The sequence below is a fragment of the Symsagittifera roscoffensis genome, chromosome 8, assembly GCF_963678635.1.
Source record: "Symsagittifera roscoffensis chromosome 8, txSymRosc1.1, whole genome shotgun sequence".
Lineage (NCBI taxonomy): Eukaryota > Metazoa > Xenacoelomorpha > Acoela > Convolutidae > Symsagittifera > Symsagittifera roscoffensis.
In genome coordinates, this window is record NC_087069.1 from 19,803,104 (window position 1) to 19,811,312 (window position 8,209).

Here is an 8,209-nt window from a genome sequence, read left to right on the forward strand (position 1 = left end):
TTGTCGGATCAAATTAAGAACATGATTGGATATCGCAGGATGTCCAGGCAGTATCCCGCGATGTCATATCACGAGGTTAGATCTCACAGGCTGTTAACTTTCCAGATATAAAGAAACTGTTTTTCTTCTTACTTTTTGCTCTCTAACTCAACTGTTGATTTTACCTCGTTTTGCTGCCAACCGGTGAAAAGTATTAATTATCAGTTTTTACTGTCTTCTTAATACTAAACCAGGTCAATTTCAGATGAACTGAAACAACAGTCAGTGGTAGGAGCGACTTGAACTGTGAATTTTTTCTGGAATCAGCCAGCAAGATGTCAGTTTGTATCCAATCTACCAGTCAAAATTGTTTGACTAAAAATTGAAATCTTAAACCTTTTTTGTAATAAAAGCTTTTTTTTTCAGCAAAATTATGTTGGACCTTTTTACATAAATTTTTTTCTCAAAAAAGGTCAAAGTCAATGACTTAAGATTTTAATCTTTTCAATGTCACTGTAAAGCTTTTAATTTTAGTGGAATATAAATCAACCTGAAATATTCTTCCTTAAATTACTTTGAAGTATCATAAAATAAGTAAGTACTAAGATAGAAAAGTATCAGGTTAAAAGAGCTTGGCTGAAAGGAAAAAAAATGCTGCTGGCTTGATTCTGGCAAAAGTAGAAAAATTTATTTGATTCGAGTATTTACTTGTGTTATGATTTACTTGTAATTTTTCATTTGAGAATTATTTGTTTCCACACAAAGACTGAAGTTTGATGATTTTCAAAAATCACACGAATACAACCCTAAGCAGAGAGAGTGAGTTGTTTTGATAGACAGTTTGCATGTTTTTCGCAACACTAAGTAAAAACTTTGATCTGTTAAAACTTAAAGAGAAAAAAATTAAGCGGCGCGACCCTATTAAAAGACTTAAGCGGCGCGACTTAAGATAAGACTTATGCGGCGCGACCTAAGAAAAGACTTAAGCGGCGCGACTTCAGAAAAAGACTTAAGCGGCGCGACTTAAAAAAGACTTCAGCGGCGCGACTTAAGAAAAGACTTAAGCGGCGCGACTTAAGGAAACAATTAGGTGGGGCGACTTAAGAAAAGACTTAAGCTAAGACTCAAGCGGCGCGAGTCAAGAAAAGACTTGAGCGACGCGACTTAAGAAAAGACTCAAACGGCGCGAGTCAAGAAAAGACTTAAGCGGCGCGACTTAAGAAAAGACTCAAGCGGCGCGAGTCAAGAAAAGACTTAAGCGGCGCGACCTTAAAAAAACTTATGCGGAGCGACCTAAGAAAAGACTTAAGCGGCGCGGCTTAAGAAAAGATTTAAGCGGCACGACTTAAGAAAAGACTTAAGCGGCGCGACTTAAGAAAAGACTTAAGCGGCGCGACTTTAAAAAATACTTCAGCGGCGCGACTTAAGAAAAGACTTAAGCGGCGCGACTTAAGATAAGACTTAAGCGGCGCGACCTTAAAAAAACTTATGCGGCGCGACCTAGGAAAAGACTTAAGTGGCGCGACTTAAGAAAAGATTTAAGCGGCGCGACTTACGAAAAGACTCAAGCGGCGCGACTTAAGAAAAGACTTAAGCGGCGCGACTTAAAAAAAGACTTCAGCGGCGCGACTTAAGAAAAGACTTAAGCGGCGCGACTTCAGGAAACAATTAAGTGGGGCGACTTAAGAAAAGACTTAAGCGGCGCGACTTAAGATAAGACTCAAGCGGCGCGAGTCAAGAAAAGACTTGAGCGACGCGACTTAAGAAAAGACTCAAGCGGCGCGAGTCAAGAAAAGACTTAAGCGGCGCGACTTAAGAAAAGACTCAAGCGGCGCGAGTCAAGCAAAGACTTAAGCGGCGCGACTTAAGAAAAGTCTTAAGCCGCGCGACTTAAGAAAATGCTTTTGGTGTTTTCCTCAGTCGCGCATGTCGCGGCGGTTTATTCTCAGTCGCACCGGTCTGAAATTAAAAATTTTCAGTCGCGCTGGTCACGCCATTACCTTTGGTCGCGCCGGTTCCGTCGGTGTTTTTAGTCGCGCCGGTCGCGGTGGTTTTTTTCAGTCGCGCCCGTGTTCAATTGCCAATATAAAGTCGCGCCAAACTGGAATTGCCAAATTTGAGTCGCGCCGGTCTTTTCTTAAGTCGCGGACCTCGACACGGGTAGCAAATGCCAAAATTATTTGAACTCCTAAATGATGTAAGTTTGGAGAAAAAGTTGCATTTCACGATCTTAGACGGAGGGGGAAGGAAAAGACACGCACTTAATTTCACAAAAGTTCATATGGTCTCGCCCAATTGCAAAAGGCGATTAACAGTACCGCAAAAAAAACAATGCCAAGAGTGCAGGCTGTTTGTTTTGCCTCTTTGTTTCAAAATTGGACGATTCAGACTGAGAAAAATTATGGACAAATAATCTAGATCATGAATACATGGCACTGAAGATCTCCAAATAAAAATTTGCAAAAATTTGAAGCGCCAAATTGGTTTTCTAATTCGATATAGTTTTAGTATTTCGTATTCGCTTCGATTTGCAAGAAAGTATGCTTCGGACAAGCAGATGTTGCATTGAAACTTCAGAAGCCACTGAGCTTATACGACTGCCAACATATTAATTCAGATTCTGTTTCTCTGAATCAAGGTCTTTTGATTATAAACAATTCAGATGAAACTATTAAAACAAGATACCAGAAAACGGAATTTACTTAAAAACGTCTTTAAAATTCTTCGAAAGGATTTAAATATGCACTTAGAATGTTTGCAATAGAAAAACAGCATCGAAATAAATCCGATGACTGATGTGAGTTAGTATCATTCAAAGAAATGAAAATAAATTTTTGACTTTTTTCTCTTCTTTTTTACTCAAACTTATTATGAGAAAAAACCCTCAACTTTTGAAATAAAATCAGTTTTAAGTAAGTTTTACTTTGCTAAAATTTGTGCCATTCCACTAGAAGGCACAGCCAAATCTTCCAATAGCTGTTGAAAACGTTACGAAACATTTTAACAAGGAAGTTTAGATGAAAAGAAAGGTTCAGATGGTTCTAGAATTTCAAAATATAAAGTTCCGATTTGCAATCTGGCATTTCCGAGAAATTTCATAGGTGACATATTTGGAGGGTAAAGTTACAAACATAGAACAGTCGAGTACCAGTCCTAAAGCAGTCGAAGAAGAGATAAATTGAAAGTAGAAAAGAAGCTTCCTGAAAAGCAAGACTCGCAAAATACGAATATTATCTCCTGAAAAGAATGAAGCTGGAATATTCATTGGCAAATTCGAAATCGACCCGAACTGTCTTGATCCTGAAAAAAGGCCGGATAACGGCGTTATCCTCCAAGAAGTGTGAGAAGGGAGGCCCGGCGCCTACAAACCATTGATTAACTAACAAAGACATTTTAACTACTGGAACAACCTGAAGATTTGATTTCAGCTGTACTTATGCGATTTATTTCAGTGCAAGAGTAGTAGAGCGCGAGGAAAGGGTCAATATGTTTCTAATGGACCCGATATGTAACTGACAGTAAAAATAACAAAATCAATGGTTTTGGACCTTTTTTTTGTCAAAATCATATTGTCTGGGGAATCATGACCCAGCTATTTTTTTTTGTTGACATTTCTGTTTTACCGGAGGGTATGAACCAACCTGTTGAAAGCTCGGACAGAATAATAGGTGAAAAAACATAAACCCGTTTCTGTCATTGATCTAGGATTTAAAAAAACTAAAAAGAAAGCGCGAATCTAATCAAAAAGAGTGTATAACTAAGAAAAAGTCAGAAAACAATTAGCTCAAATCAAACAAGAACAAAAATTATGCAAACACAAATAGGCCCAAAAAGCACAATATCTGAAATGACAGTTTATAAATTGTTTTGGAACAGTAACCCACTCATTTTTGCTATTCGCTGTTGTAACAGTTTGATTTAGATGGTACCTGAACAATAGATCAAACGTTTTGGTTGTTTGCTAATTACCATCACTGTAGTGGTAATCGAGTATTTCAACAAGTCATTGACTAATATAAGGTAATTTGACGGTAGTTCGGCAAGCGGACAGAAATTCTCCACACACCTCAGAAGTCAACAAGGACAGCTAGACTGACTGATGGGTATCGAAAGTTTCGGTTTCGTTCGAGTACTAAATCTAAAAACCTAGATTATTAGAGATACTTCCTTTTGCACACTCCATCAATTTTGACTTTCCGAGTCAGTCGTTTCGATTTGAATACCTCAGAGAAAGAGAGGACTTAGTAAAGGTAACTAATTTTTTTTGATGTTTTTTTTTTCAGTATTATGTTTCTTTAATTCCTCTTTTAGACCCAAATAACCCACTTTTGGTGGTGAAATGAAATTCTTTTGACTCAATCGTTACTTACAAAGTTTAAAAGATCCAAACTTTTTCAAACGAAAAAAGCATCTGCGCAGTAAACTTTCGCGTAATTCATTTTTCTATCAAAATAAATTAAAAGCGGAGAAAAAAACTCAGAGAAAAATTGAGACAAGCAAAATTTTTTATTGAGATTTTTGGTTTAATTTTTTTTTACAAAAGATTTTTGGTTTAATCTTTTACCTAAGTCAATCTATTTAAAAAGCCAATTTTTGTTGAATCAGGGCAGCAAAATTGGTTAATTATAAGGTTACCGAAACTTTGTTTTCAAAGGTACTTTTTTCTAGTTCGTTTTTTTGCAAGTTTTCGATAGTGTTTAGTGCTACTGCGCTTAATTGAAAGATTTTTACGCTCTTTAAGCAGAAATGTAAAAAGATTCTCTGAAAACCTATCTAGAGGGTGAAAAATACCAAGTAAGGAAATAGAAGATAGGTTTTGTTAGTTACTGAAAGATCAACTAACCGATCGGCGATCGGAATAGTTTTCGATTGCGTTTTGAATACTTCTTGGCTTAAGTCTTTGAACCAATCGGTAAAATTTTTTGAAACTTTTCCTGTTTTTTTTTCTTACCATCTTAGGCCAAAAGACTCTAAAAACACGTGTTTTTAGAACTTCACGTTTCGGAGGAACCATTTTGGTCGTACCCTCTGGACCGAAGATCTTGTTACAAAACACTAAAATTAATTTTCGCTTCCAATCCCTCATGTTTCGTGAATTTTGGGATACCCTCTCAGTCATCCTCTGAGAAACAATAAGCACCGTAAAATCCTTTCGGAGCTTTACACACCCTCCGATGTGGATTATTTCCAACACAGCACGCTTGTTTTTGGTCATTTGTACCAGACCTTTTATTGAAAAACTCAGAAAAAAAATCCAAAAGCTTCAGAAATTTGTGGTAGCCTCCTTTTAACCTTAAAGAGAAAAATCAGCACCGTAAAATCAGCTTGGAGGGTTAAAAATCCGCTTGGAGGGAATTTAAAATTTAGACTGCATTTAAAAATTCAATCCTTTAAATTTTTGACACCTCTGAAACCCCTTAGAAATAAAACAGAAGTTTTATCATTCTCTGGGTAGACTACTAAGAATAAGTGGGCTAGTTGACCCAGCAAGTGGCGATCAACTTTGAATTGCCGATTGGGTTTATTAGAATACCCCAATACTTTTTCAATCGTAATTTCTCGTTGTGTAGTTACCTTGAGCCACAATCTTAATACGGATACACTTAGTAGAAGACCTCAATGTGTGTAAAAGTGCGAAACACTCACTTGCTAGTAAACTGATTATCCCCTACTCTCGTACATATGGACCGTCCGAAAGTGGGAGATTGTTTGACAATATTTGCCGTTAGTGTAAGTTTCTGATCAAGATTTTATTTCGAGCTAGTTAGTAAGACATCTCGGGCAATCACAGGACAGAAAGAGGAAGACATCGGTCAGTCCGATAACAACAAGGAACTCACTTCTTTTATTTAGATCGTTCCAATTGAGAAAGTGTACACACATCATCACTTGATAATTCGGTGACTTGATAACTCTGCAGCGGTAATTTGATATTGATACGTGGAATCTCTGTCAAATTTTGGGTGTTTTGTTAGAAAAATTCGTTTTTTTAAAAAAAAGTTTTCTATTAATCACTGTGTTTTTGTGTTGATTTCACGTAGTATTGTAGATGAAGGACTTGACTGTGAAACTTTAATCTGTTGATACTGAGCGGACGCTTCGACTAATTTGAGACTTTCCAAAAAACATATTATTTCAAAGAATATTCTTTCTTATCAAAGAAAAGAAAAGTTTTGGGCAAAAAAATGGTGTCCTCTGCTTGTCTTGTGCAATGTCGTCATAGTCTTTGATTTACTTATGCTAAAAGCATTACATGGATCGAAACAACTCCTTTGAGGGTGCAACTAGGATACCCAGGCCTAACAAGGGTAGTAAACGAAGGTTTTGAATGAGATGTAGCCAGACATGCGTGAGCATTACCTATGAAGCTTCGTTTAGTAACACATCAATTGAGGAGTGTAATGATATTTTACTGATTGGAAAGAACCTAAGAAATAAAATAAGTGTGGATAGCCATGACGTCTGAAACATCGAAGCCGGAACGGCTAGTCCAAACCAACTCGACCAATTCGAGGAAGGAGCTTAGACGTTGACCCCACTGGGACCTGACGACCACTAGAACAATGAAAGATCTGGCGAAGAGTTTGAGTGATAGTGACGAAAGGAAAGATTTATACAAAACACGGAATTTGATGAAAATTCATCATTATCAGAGACTATATCTATAGACTCGCAATCCTCTCTAGCCAAGCAGAGTAAGAGGACAATAATGCTAAGCATCTGTCCCAGAGAATAACTTGGAGTCGATGAGCAGATGAGCTTCAAAGCGAGATACGCGGAACGCCTGGCTAGTAGGAACCGATTTCATTGATCAACATGTCGATTTAAGCCCTGGCCAAAAGTCTTCTCTCAGGCTCCCGTTTTTTGGGACCGAATAATCCAGACATGGAGCCAATTCAAGCCCCAGACCAAGCCCCAAACATGATAAGCTCCAGAAACAAAAACTGCAAAAAAAGCTGCGTCTACTTCAACAATGAGAAAATATTGCATGGAATTATTTTGATAACACTTTCAAAGTTTGTCAAGTAAATTGAAGTCTATAGGAAGACTGAGAGATGATGCATCATCGAGCACTAGACTGCAATTGCTCCCGTGTTGTCAAAGTTGTAAAAGGGAGTTGAATTGAATTTTTGGAGAAATAATGGCGGGACTTGAAGAATTGCGACAAGACAAGTCGAGTGAAACTGATAGAGTGGACAAAGAGGCACTACCCGGTTACAAGATGCTGAGCAATGAAGTTATTACAATACGATTGCATGCTAATTATGAACAAACCACGCTGGTTCAGAGGACTGAACAATGTCTAGTCAAAAGCAAGGTTATAGCCAAGGGATGGCGATCAGACCAGAGCGACACTTCAACATGTCGCGCAGGACGAATCCACCGCGGCCAGATGCGGCGAATCCCTCAGTGATGAATATACTATCCATATCCCAATTTAATCTAAATTGGACCTCTCGGCAATGTCACATAAAATCACGATACATGTTTTGATGTTTGAAACGCTCAATAGGTTGTTGAACTTTCGAAATCCATTTAGAAAGGTCAGAGTTCACACAGAACTCTCAATTAGGTTAAATCATACAAGGATGAGCCAGAAGGCATCGTCGAAATCTGGATCGTGGTGTTGGAGCTCGACTTCAAACAGGAGAATCTACCAAAGAAGCAGGAAAGCAAAGCAATGAAAAATAGCCTCAAGGGTACGGCCTTGAATTGTTTAATGACAAAGAGAGCAATTTTAGCATGATATAATGCATGGAAAATTTTCGAGAATTTAAGGAATTGTTTAGGGGCATCAGCTGACAGCAAAACTTGAAAAGAGGCGTCAGCTGGTTGATGAGTTGATTGACAAATTCTTGAACCATTTAGAACTACTGAGAAGGAGAAACAATTGAGAGGGAGAAACACTCGAATTTAAGGACGGTGTGAAAATCATCAAACACAAAACCATGCTCACCACTCACTTCACCTTGTCAGCGGATTGTGTTCCCACGCCAGAAAATTTGAGTATGAAGTCGCCAGAAAATTTGAGTATGAAGTCGCCAGAATACTTGTTAATCTAACCGAGAGCTCGATTTTGCTACAACAATTATGACAATAACAGTGGTATCCTGAACTTCTGGATAAGTCTGACGAAGAGGGTAAGTCGACTATGGGTGAAATAAATTGACTGAGACAGGAAATGGTTTATGATCGTTCCTTCTCAGCAAAAAATGAGAGGCGATAAATC